Here is a 15,000-nt window from a genome sequence, read left to right as displayed (position 1 = left end):
AAACTCAACACACCCAAAGAGAAAGAGAGAGAAAGAGCGATCAAAAATCTATTCCTTTCTGTTGAGGCTTTAAAAACGTGGCTTTCGGCTGTCGTTCCAATAACGCCAGAAAGCTTAAAAAAAAATGTAAAGAGAGAAAGAGAGAGAGAGAGAAAGAGGGAGAGAGAGAGAGAGAGAGAGAGAGAGAGAGATGGGTTGACCTGAGCACAACCCCAGCCACCCTCTTGTCCTTCAGTCTCTGGCCCCCCCACCTCCACACACACACACACACACACACGCACACACACACACTTTTTCTCCTGTGAGCCTGTGTTGTGATTACGCCCCTCTTTTTTCCCCAAAGTAAACCGCCCATTCTTATCGCCACCGTACAGTTAATCCCCTTGTCCGTCCCCTGGGTGGCTGCAGGGGGAGGGGTGGGCTGGGGGGGGGCAGGACAGGGGGAAGGGGAGGGTGGAATGGGGGACACATTTGCCACTTGTCTGTGACATGTAATACCCTAGGTCCTTCAAGCAATCAGCTTTTTTTTTTTTTTCCTTGAACCCCTGTCCATGGCCACCGCTGGGAAGCAGAGGAGGAGGGGGCACCGAGAGAGAGAGAGAGAGAGAGAGAGAGAGGGAGAACCTAAATTAACACTTGACATTCAATACGGTCAGGTCCTTAATTGGCCAGGGCCTTCCTGAGAAAGCAATTTTCAATTCCCCAAACTATCCCGGGAGTGTCGTGCGTGCCTGTGTATGAGAGGGGAGTGTGCGTGTGTGTGCGTGCGTGCGTGCGTGTGTGTGTGTGTGTGTGTGTGTGGCATTACAGGCCTGGCCAGAGGGCCCGCAGTCCCTTCCTTGTTCTAATGAGAGCAGATGAATTAGTGCTACGTGACATGTTTTGTTACAGAAGGCCCCCACCCTCTCACACACACACACACACACATGCACACACACACACACACACACACACACACACACACACTTTTTTTCTCTCTGTGAGCAGTGACAGGCGTCTGGTGGCCAAAAAATGCCAGGAGCAACCTCTGGGCATTTTCCTTTATACATGTTCACTCTTCACACACACACACACACACACACACACACACAGAGAGAGAGAGAGAGAGAGAGAGAGAGAGAGAGAGAGAGGAATACACATTTGCGTCTCAACATCTTTTTGCCAGCGCTTCTCAGAGGATCCAGTTACTGCTGATGCTATTACGGCTCTCAAAATGCGAGGATTGAGCCTTCTCTTAGCTGATCTGACAGCATTTACAACATGGCTTCCAACTCTAATCTCTTCTGTGTATTACGCGACGCCTATTATCAATTGAATTTATCATCTGATAGCCCATCATTTCATATATGATTATAGACCCCTCTTTGTACCCCGGCAAATCTGTGCCGCGTCTTCACGCATTGTGACATATTTGTTGAATGGCTTTAAATCAGTTGGGCGGAAAAGAAAAGACGGCTTGCCCTCTTGCGCTCGGTAAACATATATCTCCTCACGCGGTGACGCTTCTCGATTTATTGGGACGTGTGGATGCGCGAGCAAAAACACATACACACGCGCAAATGCGAGCGAGCGAGCGCCCGCCCGCTGATGTGCGTGGTAAATCTTTACCCCTCACTCTCTCCCCGCGAGCAACAAGGTGTGAAATAATGTCCCTGAAAATAAGACAATACAACGCAGCAGATTTCTTTTAAAACTGTTTCGGGAAAACATCACATGGACGAAACCACAATTAAATATTAAGATGTATCCGATGTCATTCGCATCGCGCGGAGACAAGAGTCCCGACAAAGCACTTATGGAAATGTTTTCCCCAAGCACTTAGAGCCGTTGGGATACGGCGATGTAAATGAAAACATCGAGTGAAGAATTTTAAAAAGCAAGCCACATGTACAAAAGCGCACTGCCGACACACAAATATCTCATTTCCTTTTACAAGACTTTCCACTTTGTTTCCTTTGACGGTATGAAAATATTGTGCATAAAAACAAACGCAACAGACGTTATGAGGTGCGCCTCCACTCTGCCAATGTCTCGCAAGGCCATAACCTCCGACCTGCTGCGGTTGCCTGGCTACAGTGACCAGTTCATTTCAAGTCTATCACAAGAGCAAATGAGCTTGTTTGAGATTTAATTGACAGTATGGATCGCCAGGCCGCGACCGCTGCGCTCGTCAATACGGGACAATGAACTCCTCTGTACCGCTTGTCTTCTGTGGGGCTGTGGTCTAATGAACACACTGAGAAACGCAGCGTGGACTTTTAAAACATTTAAATCAAAATCAACACAAATGTTTCCAAGTATTACATTGTAAAATCATAGTTTAGACTTCATATAGCTGACAATACAAGAAACATAGAGCGACATTCGGTTATTTGTAAATAAAATCGATACGAAAACGTTGGAGGTTAGTGTATTTGGCCGTAGTTAACCGTCATCTGTCTCCTTCAGTGGTGGTTCGCGCTCTAATTTGCTAAGATCTGAGATATAAACCGCTTCCATCTCAACGTCACCGCAGAGAGCAATTATTCCAAACCCGCCATAACGAACTACAGCCACTATATTCTTAATGACAAGGAGGATCCATTCTCAATCTCAAAGCAACCCGAGGGAAACGCTTTCCCAGTGAAGAAATTAAAAAGACATAAGTGGTCAAAATACAAAGAATATAATCTGAACCTTAGAGAGAGAGAGATGTACTCCACCTCTGGAGAGAGAGAGAGAGAGAGAGAGAGAAATAGTGTGTGTGTGTGACCGTGAGATAAATCTCAGTGGATGTTTCTGGTCCAACTTTCTCTTCCCTCCTATGATGTGTGTGCCCCATGTAACTCTAATGTGGAACATGATCTGTAATTATTTAACACTAATTTCCACTCTCTGAGAGACTGAATAACATATTCTATAAGAAGCAAGGGCAGTCTTTTACCTACTGCCTTGGGATGTTTCACAAAGGAACACTCACACACACACACACACACATACACAAGCTTGTCTTATAGTACTAATGAGGCCTTTCCAATGATTTCCATGTTACTGTAAATAAAGATTCATGTTCTTAAACCCAACCCTAACCATAACCATAACCATAAAAAAGAAACAATTTTTTTGGCACTTTCTTATTTTAACTATGAATGTCCCCACACTACACAAACATGCCCACAAGGCCTACACTGTGGGGACATGTGGTATCCATGAGTTCTGTAAAATCAAGAACACACACATACACCCCCACACACACAACGCGCACACTCATGCGTACACACACACACACACAACTCTCTCTCTCTCTCTCTCTCTCTCTCTCTCTCTCTCTGTCACACACACACACACACAGCCACAAACACAGGCACACACACACTTACACTGTTATATAAAACAAACCTCCTGTTGAATGGAGCTGCTGTGCAAACGTATGGTTCATCTCAGTGACAGCACGGGGCCACACACACACACACACACACACACACACACACACCCGCACACACACGCACACGTCCTGGACTCACTAAACAGCTGCATTTAACAGTCGCTATTAAATGTAATTAATTTAACTGCACAAACATCTTTAAGCATGCAAGGCAAGAGCAAACAAATGTTTGCACATGTTCAGGAATTTTTTTTTTCTCACTGTTTTTCCCCCCTTGTGAAAAGGAAGTTGCTGATTTTCACGCTAGGCCGTCATTTTGGGTAAAGTTTCGGGGTTTTTTTTGTGGGGGGGGGGGGGATGTTAAACGAACGCTTGCGGTCCTCCTCAGAGAACAAGTTCGAATGTAATTCGTTTGTGCTTTGCTTTACACCAAAGACGAGTTTTTACGACCATGTACATTCAGATAAAGTTTTACCAAAAAGAAAGAAAAAAAAAATCATTTAAAAAGGGGTCTTGGCAACAGATCTGGTTGTTGGTGGAGTCATTTTAGTCATCTCCCACGAGTCTCCACGGGAGAAAAAAGAAATTCTAAAAGCTTAAGAAATGGATTTTAAAGCAACAGCAAGAGGGAGAGCAGTAGGATGTGAAGAAGCAGAGGGAGGTAGGGGGACGGGGGAAAAAGTGAGAGAGGGTGAAAGTGAGGAAGAGGAGGAGTGTAAAGAAGGTAAAGACAGAGGAGGAGGAGGACGGGGTGTAGTCCGGTCTCAGCTGTGCTGACATACACGTCTCCACCAAGACCACAAACACTGGGAAAGGCAGCAAAACTCACCACATCACACCTGCACATACTTTATACACACACGCAGACACACACACACACACACACACACACACACTCACACACAGAGTCTCACATAGACACATTCAGTCACACACACACACACTCAGACGTGCATGCACACACACACACACACACACACACACACACACACACACAAAAAGTCAGACATACTCACACACACACACACAGTCAGACATACTCACACACACACGCACAGTCAGACATACTCACACACACACACACACACACACACACACACACACACACACACACACACAAGCACACATACAACGTATTGGTTTCTGCTGCTAATCCTAGCTATTTTGTAGAGTAAAAAAAGAGAGAAATTTAATCATAAGACATGTGACAGAACACGAATCAAACACAAAAAAACCGAATGAAAAAGCTCCCGGTGGCTTCGGCAGGCCTTACGCGAGCCTCGGTCACGGCCCACATTTCCGCTCGGAAAAAGATGGGTGCGCATATGCCTATCCACTGCGACGGGTAAAATAACTTCTTCACTTAAAATTCCCTCCGTTTCTTTCTTTTATTCTGTCTTTTTTTTTTTCTTTCCCCTCCCATCACATCAGCCTGATAATTACAGCGGAGAACAAAGTCAAAGCTGACACAGCCCATCCGATTAAAGCGGGCCCTGCATCCTCCAGTACAGTCACATTTAGAAAGGAAGCAAAATGCAGGTCTGGGCATGGAACAACTGAAATTGCCATCATTATCCATCCTCGTAAGTAACCACAACAATAATAACGCTGATAGTTATAATAATGGGAAATCAGACACAACATTAGGGCGAAATTATGGTGACAGAGGCGAAGAGTGGAGCTAACTGAAAAATGACGGGGTTTGTTCCTTGAGAGGAGAGAGAGAGAGAGAGAGAGAGAGAGAGAGAGAGAGTGATTTTCTTGTACTCTGTTGATGGGACAAATTGCCCTTTTTTTCTTTTTCCCTTTTTTTTTTTTTTAATTTTTTTTTTTTTTTAAGGATGAGGTAGCCTCGCAGACCAGACCTAAAATAGCCTGGTTCTTTTTCAATATGGTGGTGGCACAAGCAACCTTTAGAGAGAGTAAGTAAATAAATAAAGAAACTAATAAATAACAGGACGGAGAGAAATCAACCCACGACGTCTTGTCATTTTGGTTGTTTTCCAAAATGAAGTCTCCTAATGGGAGTATGCAATTTTAAAAAGTCCCAGTCTCCAAAATGTACCAATAATATTTCTCTGATGTGGTTAAAGGCTGGACTGAGATAACGTCAGTGATGAGATAAGAGGTGTGCCGACGTCATGGGTACGACCCCTATGACTTCATCTGTTTTCAGAGGTTTCCGTGTAGTGCTGAGTAGAGGTCAACAGGGAAAAAAAACATTTATGAACAGGGTGAATTAAGAGGGGTTTTTTTTATTTGCGAAAGATCGATATTTATGATGGGGGGGGGGTCATTGGAAGTGTATTGTGTGGTCAGTAATTCCGTAATAACAGCCAAAGATCCCTGGGTCAAGGTAAATCTAGAGCGTTGAGGCTTGTTCACACACTCAGGTATGTTTCAGGTGTTTTCACCAACGGGTGTTTTCTAAGTAACAACAGTAAACAGAGTAGGTAACTTTTTTTTTTAAATTTTCTCTAAAATAACAGTGTGAAATGTAATTCTTTTTTTTTTGTACCGACTGCGAATGGGTCCGTGCCGTTTATGTAACGTAAAGGTTTGACTCCTCAGCGGCGTTACTGTGATTTTTGTAAGATGGACAAAAAAAAAAAAAGATTAAGTGACAGGTGTATATAACAGGTCACATGACAGCTTATCTGTTTCGTTTCCTCAGCCTTTCCACAGGCTTCACCCCAGTCCATTATTTATAATAAACCACGGGTCTGCCTGTCACCTCGCCCGGTGGCGGTGTCAAAAAAAAAAAAAAAAAAGCCATTGTTCAGTTAAAAACTTTGCCTGAATCGATTCAAAAATTGATTTGCCTGAGTCGACTTTGCTCCTTAAGCGTTGTCTTTCAGATGAGAGGACACGAGGATTGACCACAGGACTACACCAGAGGCCAACACTGCACCGATTTTTTGTTTTTTGTTTTTTTGTTGTTTTGTTGTTTTTTTTTTATGGTTGCTTAGCGAAAGCAGCATCCAACAGTCAGTGCCCTTCCTCTAACCACACGCATTAGAAAAGATTTCATTTGTGTCTACACATGTGTGTATGCATATGTGTCTGTGTAGTATGTACACATACACATATATCTATGAGAAATGTCTATACCCATTGGCTATCTTGTGCATGTACATGTGAGCACATATGTGTGTGTGTGTGTGTGTGTGTGTGGTACATATCACACTGTTTGGTTGGACTGTTTTGGTTCATGAGTTTTGTGGTAGCTGGGGCGTTTCACAGGTTAAGGGGGTGTGTTGTGGGGGTGGTTGTTGTGCGTGCGGCTCCGATGGCAGCTGCCGCATTCCGGCCGTGTCAGACGCTCGGGGGGGGGGGGGGGGGGGGTTGTACTAACGAGGGGCGGAATAGCAGTAATGTCCCTTCATTACCGCCACACCAGGGGTGGTGACATCCTGACTCTAAGACTATTGAAACAGCGGTTTCCCTTTTTTAACTGTGACTTCCCCCTTTCACTCAGGCCAAAAAGAAAGGAGCCCGAGAAAGAAAAATAAGCCCCGATTTGGAAAAGAGAAAAAAGTTCCCTTTTCTTTCTTTCTTTCTTTTTTTTTTTTTTTTTTTCCCCTCGTGTGTTTGAATAGCTACGTTATCTAGGATCAGGGTCGTTTAGGCCTTGAAAATGCACACAATGAAAAACTTGGCGTGGACGTGAAAATTGGAGTCAAAACAAAACAAAAAAAAAAAAAAAAAGAGAGAGAGAGAACAAAAAAGAAAAAAGGACAAGTGACAGTTTTTTTACGCTGTGCCAGAGAAACAGCGATATGCCAGTCAGAGTTTTCAGTCTAAAAATGCCATACGTCCCCTCTAAGCAAGGATACAGAGAACGCTTCAAACAACAGAGCCTTTCCAAAACCGAGTGTGTCACAAATAAATCATTACCGTACGGATTAGAGCGAGCCTGTTAACACAACTCACAAATAAACAAGATAAGAAAACACTCAGAATATCTTCAGACGTTTTAAATGGTAATTAATTTAAATACGATTGTTGTGAGGAAATTAATTTCCTGTTTGAATTATGAACTGTGGTGCTCCGTCTCTGCACGCAGTTACATAAGGGGATTTATGAAATAGGCTTGCATCATATCTACAATTATGTGCAGTGAAACGTATATTCAGAACCCTCCCAGTGCCAACCCCTCACCCCCACCCCCCACACCCCAAAACCATTTCCTTATTGCTGAGCCCCTTTAACACAGGTAAATCTCTCTGCTGCAGACAACAGCAGGTAAAGACCAAACGTCGACGCCTCTTCATAAACAGAATCTAAGACTTTTTTCCCCTGGTTTACTTATAAAGCCAGTTCTCATTATGGATGAAGAGTGAGGGGGGGAAGGAAAGAATTCTTCATTTCTAGGGTTTCCTTTTTAAAACAAAAAAAAAACCAAAAACAAAAAACAATTGCGCCAGTTTTACTGGTTTGAGGCTAATAAAATAAGCTCTCGTTTTCTGTGAACGGTGAAGAAAAAAGAATCTCTGTTTTGTTTTGTGTTAAATCAGGAAGGTTTCTGGTCTTGGTTTTGGGGATAGTTTGAACAGTCTTTGCCCTGTGCGGTGAAGTAAGCTGCGGAGGTTTGGTGTGAATCAGGGTTGTATAGAAATGCATTCCTCTGGACAATGTAAGGACTCCAGTGTGCCTGGCCGTACCTACGAGGAGGAGTGGGCTGGGGGTGGGGGTGGGTGGGTGGTGGCGGGGGGGTGAGGGACAAGGAATCATGGGAAATGCCCCAAGCGAGCGTAGCTACCTTTCACCACTCATCCTCCTGATAAGAGGCGAACAGATGGTCTCACATTTTTATCGTTCCTGAGCTGAACACAGAACGAACACACACACACACACACACACACGTGCATAAACACATACACGCAGGGGCAGGCAGAGCAGATCACACTTCTGTCATGATGGCTGTGACCTACGCTAGCCGTCACAGCAGAGACGGCAACGTTTTCCTATCCTCTAACACCCCCACCCTCCCGCCCCAGAGACGTCAATGCTCGTTTTTTTGACGTTCCACCCCCCCCCCCCACACACACACACAGACGCACAGACGCACCTCCCTTGCAGAAATGTATTCCAGCTTTCACACGTGAACCTCCCCTGTCCTCCCCTCAGGACAGAGAGAGAAAGAGAGTAACAGAGAGAGAGTGAGTGAGAGAGAGAGAGAGAGACAGACAGACAGAGAGAGTGAGAGTGTGAGAGAAAGAAAGAGGGAGAGAGAGAGTGAGAGCAAGAGGAAGAGACAGAGAGAGTGAGAAAGAGACAGTAAGAGACAGAGAAAGCGAGAGAGACGAGGAGAGAGAGAGAGAGAGAGAGTGAGACAGACAGACAGGCAGACAGAAAGTGAGAGAGAGAGAGGGAGAAAGAGAGAGAGAGTCAGCACGGCATGACCCTGTGAGTGATGCACACGGTGTCAGCTATTGATCAGCTGCCTTCACACAGCCGGGGGGAATCACAGGCCCCATACGCCTACAACCAAGACTCACACCACAATAGTCACTATCTCTCTCTCTCTCTCTCTCTTTCTTTTTTTTCTCACTCTCGGTTATTCTCAGAGTAAGGCTCAAACACACACATACACACACACACACACACACACACACACACACACGCACACACACACAAAAGACTAGCGCCGATGCATTGGCGATGCTGAATAAACTCTAAACGGGATCAATACGTGTGGACTTCAGAGGTAAGGCTCGGAGGAGGCGTCCCCGTTGCGAACACCCAGCACCGCACAGAACCTGCTCCTCTCTGGCTGCCTGCCAACGCCAAGGAACAGGGAAACATTTCCCTTCCCACCGGGGACCGCGTCTCCCCTCAGAAAACGAAAAAAAAACCCCACACTCTCCCTCCCTTTCGCTCTCTCTCTCTCTCTCCATCCATCTATCCGTCTCTCACTTACTCATTCTTTCTCCGTCTCTCTCTCTCTCCCTCTCTCTTCCCGACATGAATATGTAGGTTTCCAAAATTGGAACACTACGTAAGTGAGAAATGAAATTTTACTGATGCTAAAGATAAATAAAAAACGAAAAAAAACCAGGAATCGAAAGGCAAAAGGTTTTTACGTTCAGCAACATTAAAACATGGAAACGTAATAAAAGCAAATTAAAAAACAACAAGGAAAGCTTAAAAAAAAATCACGTTCAAAGCAAACACAATGATAGAGAGCACTGATAATTCTCAAGACAATTTCGTCTCAATATTTCAGCGGTGCTTTGCAAATAGGGAAATTGAGGGAATTAAATCATGAATATTAAAATGGTCTTGAAAGGAAAGCTGCTACATACTACATTGGACAAATGTTCATTAAATGCTGTAACCACCGCAAATTAATTCAGATGCTGATTACAGAACGACTCAAATTAAAATCCGCTTGGAAACAAAAAACAAACAAACAAACAAAACCAAAAAAAAACAAAAAGAGTGCGATTGTAGAGTTAGACTTGTAAAGTCTCTTCAGAGTTAAAGTAGATTTGAAATTTGAAGCGCGACGCGTGACTCGTCAGTCGTGCGCAGTTCCTGTCGAAAGAGTTTCACCGTTTCACCGCACCTTCAAACTGGGCAAATCTGGAAGGGGTCATGAACTAGCTCCTCTTAAAAGCACACTTATCAAACACAACCCCCCCTCCACTTTTCTTCTCTCTCTCTCCTCCTCTCTCTCTCTCCCCCTAGACTTACATCACTCCGTTGCTCTATCGTTCCACTCTGTCACTCTTTACCACGACGCAACAAAATCAAACTCCCCCCTTCATCTCAAACCGAACAGGAGAGAGAATTGTCCTTTTCTCCAATCCACACCTCCACCCTCCCCTGCTTCCTTTCGTATCCATGACTGCACGGAGACGTTAGGAGCCAATCACAGCAGGGGGTTGCCCTCAGGGCTGGGCCTTTTCAGGGGTATGAGTATCAGGTTTGAGTATCTTTAAGCCAGGTGAGATTACCATCGTCAGCCTGACTGAATAATTAGCAGGGTTATTATTTAATGGGGTTTGCCCTGCTCCAGCGAAGAGACCTGCCAGTCGGGCGGCCTGTCGACGCGCCAGTCAACCCGCCAGCAGCCGCTCGGGGCCCGAGAGGCACGGTGGGCTTGGGCGACAGGGGGCAGGCTCAGAGGACCGGGTGAGCAGAACGGGTTTCGGGTTTTGACGTTGCAGTTCGGTTCTTTGAACTGTCCGTCCAGAGGGGGCGATGACCGCCCAAATGCCGGGGCGAACTCGCTCAACGGGTCCCGAGCATCTACTAACAAGACGCTCTGGGTGTCTATTCAAACCCTGACCCCCATAACAGGGATCATCCTGTCACCAACACCAGTGACGCAGGCTCCTTTCCTGTTACCAGTGCCCTCCGCCGAAGGGGACATAAGCAGAGCCAGCTACTCACTGATGGCCTCAACCTTTTGCCCAGTCCCTATCAACGGAGGACAGAGAGAGAGAGAGAGAGAAAGAGAGAGAGAGAACGAGAGAGAGAGGAGGTGGGCGTCTCCCCTTCCACATATCCTCTTTCACCTCTCGTCTCCTCTCCTCTCTTCTCTTTCCTCTCCTCCTCTGTTCTCCCGCTGCACTCCACCCAGTCTTGCTTTCTGTGTTGCCACCGCTGTTGCTGCTGCTGATATAGCCAGGGCCAGCCAAGAGACTCCTCAGATCACACCCGCACACACATGCAAGCCAGCCACGGGAGAAGAAATACACACACGCGCGCACGCACACACACACACGGAAAAGAGATTTTATATATGCATACACACACACACACACACACACACACTCACATGCAAAGATGCACAGTTCATTCATGCCACATACTTAGTCACCCACACCCATACACACACACACACACACATAAGAGATATATAGTTTACAGATGCTGAAAACACACACACACACACACACACCTTAGTCATCAAGGTGTAAGCATATGATCAGTTCATTAATCTGTACGGAAAAAGAACGATATTCACTCAATTACCGAGCGAAAGAAAAAGCAAACCTTTTTTTTTTGTCTCACGTCTTGCAAAGTAACATTCTCTCTCGTTCTCTCTCGCCAGAAACACGCAAAGAAAAATCTGTTATTTATTTCTGCGTGTGCTGCATGAAAGAAAATGTTTCAGGCATCAAAAAAAAAAAAAAAGAAAAAGAAAAAAAAAAAGCCACAGAGGTTCATCAGTAGGAGGAAAATATGCAGCCTTCGTACAAATCCACTCAACGAGCTCTTGCAATAAACCATGTCCATATTTTTTCCAATAATGATTTTTCAAACATTTCAACACGCTTCTGTACCACTAGCCCTACGAGTCTTATGCAGAGACACGAGGAGACAGAAAGATAAAAGATGAAAAAAAAAATCACAAATAAAATTGATGGTGAGTGATAAATAAGGCGTAAATGAATCTATGTAAAATGTCCATGTACTGAACAAATCCTGTAAAGTGTAGCAACGTGAGTGATCTCACACCCTCTCAAAGACGCTCTTTCTCTCTTTGAAGATGACAGGTTAGCTGTGGTTTTCATCTCTATGTGTCTACTGAATTTACACTCCCTTTTTATTAAATGTTAAAATCATATACATATATATATATATATATATAATTATTGGAAAGTTAGAGTAGGTTTATCTAAAATGATGTTAATTTCGTTGATGGGAACTTGTGTGAAATAGTTTAAGAACGGCTTTCCTATGCAACGGAAAATAAAAATACTGCGTATAAGATGTTTTTCAGATTACGTTTTTGACTGTTTTTTAAGGCAATCTATGGAGAGTAACGATTTTTTTGACATTATTACAGTACACCTGTCACATATATTTTTAAAAAATATATATTATCGTTGTTGGTGAAATTATTATTATTATTATTATTATTATTATTATTATTATGTCGCTCGAACATATGTTTCAGATTACTGGATTTACTAAATCACGTTCCGCTTTCAGACTCGAAACCAGGAACAGATATCTGTCATTTGAACGATGTATTTAATCTAACCGTGGTTAAACACGAAACGACAACTTATACCGGCTGTTCCTCCGATTCTCTGATCATTCTAGCCATGTAACTTCAGAAGAAGCCGCGCAACAGGACCGGGGCTCTGAGGAACTGGGGGATAAGGGGGAAAGTGAGCTGAGGGCTTCGGCAGAGTATGTCGGCATCCCAACGGTTTCTCCGGATGTTTGTTCAGACCTTGCATCTACTCGAGGGGACTTGACTCCGAGGGTGCATGGCACAGTTTTACGAGCCGAACTAATCCACACCCCTTGATTTGGAGCGCGTAATAAAATCAAATGACATGCTTTAATGCTGGTTTATTGCGGGGAATTAGTCGTGATAGACCAATTAGGGACGTCGTATCACTTAACCGCAGGCTGTTTAACTTGCAAAGGTCGATATTAATAACCAAACCCACAGTAACAAACAGACTGGAAGGCTTTACAGAGAGCAGTGCAAAGATATATCATTACATTGTCGAGATCCTCTGAGGTAAACCCATAAAAATCTCATTGAAACGGAAAGATTATGGCTCAGGTAAAGATGCATTTGTGTCACTCGACGAACGTTTTCCTGTCACCGAGTTAAAACAACTAAAATGGAAAATTATGTATCTCTAAGAAACAACTTTGCTTTCGAGTACCATCTAAAGCATCAAGAGACAAACGAAAACGGCGAATTTTTGTGAGAGAGTTTGCGAACTTAACAGCCGCACTTCACCAACTAAAGATGCTTCAGTAGTTACGAGATTGTTGCGGCGTGGATCATCTTAATTTCCAAAACGTATAAGAACGGGTTAGAGCCCTCGTTGTTCGCATTCACAATCCATTCGCATTTTTTTTTTTATCAATCTTAACACTGTCCTATAGATCAAAAATTATATCCCCAAAACGTAACAAAAACTGTTCTCGTAAAATTCCATATAAATACATAACTTATAAATCATATTTATTTCAAGTAAATGGAGGATCGTGTCGCACACTGATCAACTATGAAGTGTTTTATTGTTTCAAGAATTTAACAGTTCGGTTAAATTGTTTATTTTAACAGGTCATTTAGTTAATTTATATATATATATATATATATATATATATATATATATATATATATATATATATATATACATTTTTTTTTTTAAGTATGCATTGACGGAAACCTTTTATGCTTGTGTTTTACAAAAAAATAAATTGAGAATTAAGTTGTGTGAAATATTCTTACTAAAGTGAACGGTTAGGTGCATTCCAGATGATGACTGAACATACACAGCAACGTAACGGTGTAGAACCCTTCACGTGCAATACACGAGCACTTAACTTAGAAAACGACTATATAATACATACTTAAAATCTGAACGCCATGGACAACCTGACCTTCAAGTGAATTTATTATTTGGTTAATCGGGTTTATTCAATACCAAAATCGATTGCACTTTTGTCCAAACAATCATTCATAGACTACAGTCACGTCTAAATCGATGGTATCGAAATAATTTGCCCTAACAACAGTCAAAAACCTGCTATACGTCACGTCACTTAACTGAGTCTGAGGGAGAAACAAGAGCTTAGAAAAACAGATTTGAAACTCAACCACAAAGCGTTCATTTCTCTCTCTATACCCAGGGCGCACGAGCCTCTGCAAACAGAAGTCATTATCGGTTAGATTCCAATAAAGCAGTCTGTCACGAGCTTCTTTTGAGAATTTATGTCATGCCTACTAAACATGTAAGATGCCTTTCTAAGTGGCGCGAGGAAGGATGAATAACAGCGAGTCCCAAAGCTGATTACACTGGAACAACGGCACGCATTTGTAGCGGGGATGCAAACGCGCGTCTCAGCAGACACTCGCATCCACCTGCACAAATGCACCGACGTTAGAGGCAGCCTTATTTCCACGAGAGGAGCGCGAGGGAGCTTAATGTGATCGATTGATCAATAAACTTGAAATCCTCATTCTCATACACAATGCAGACATGTTGCAAAGCAGCCTCAGAAAAAATACATATGTTTGTATATGCATATGATGGAAGCAGTGTTTGAAATGATAATAAAAAAAACGTGTAAGTTAAATGTTAAACATTAAATATCTAACTGACATAAACATGTGTAAAACTGTTTTCTCGGGAATTCGACAATATCAACAATTGCAACGACACCTTTCATATGTAATACAACCGGTGTATTTGATTACGTTTATGTGTAACAACCGGAACAGACTAATATCTTTCTTATGCGGCCTGTGTTTCTTTCTTTCTCTTTTTTCTTTTTTTTTAAGTGCCTCGCAGGAATCTGTATGGAGTGAAGGGGGAGCGATTCACTGACAAGGAAAAAAAAAGTTTCTCTAAAACTCGGCGCAGTCCAGTAATTGCGCAAGGGGGGCTACAGAGCGGCCTGCGTGCGTAACATTATGTGCATGGTACGGAGACACCGGCTCTGGTGATTAATTGTAAGCGAACTGCCCCCTTCTACCTCTCCCGATGTCTCCCTCCTCGGTGCACATTACTACGGATGCCAAATACCCCCCTCCCTTTCAAAATATCCCCTCCCCTCATGTGAGTTATGTTTCAACATTGTACTTGAGACTTTTGTGGAGACTTAAAACGCTGGACTCTGGGAACGCAGCATTGGCGATAGCCGTG

At 43.5% G+C, this 15,000-nt stretch overlaps 1 protein-coding gene across 1 annotated transcript in view; it reads right to left on the bottom strand.

Annotated features, from left to right (window-relative positions):
• Positions 1–15,000, bottom strand: part of bnc2 (basonuclin zinc finger protein 2) — a 111,628-nt gene that overhangs the window by 95,553 nt on the left and 1,075 nt on the right. The gene's annotated exons all lie outside the window — the stretch shown is intronic.

The sequence above is a fragment of the Chanos chanos genome, chromosome 11 (assembly GCF_902362185.1).
Source record: "Chanos chanos chromosome 11, fChaCha1.1, whole genome shotgun sequence".
Lineage (NCBI taxonomy): Eukaryota > Metazoa > Chordata > Actinopteri > Gonorynchiformes > Chanidae > Chanos > Chanos chanos.
This window is presented reverse-complemented; position numbering and strand designations above follow the sequence as displayed.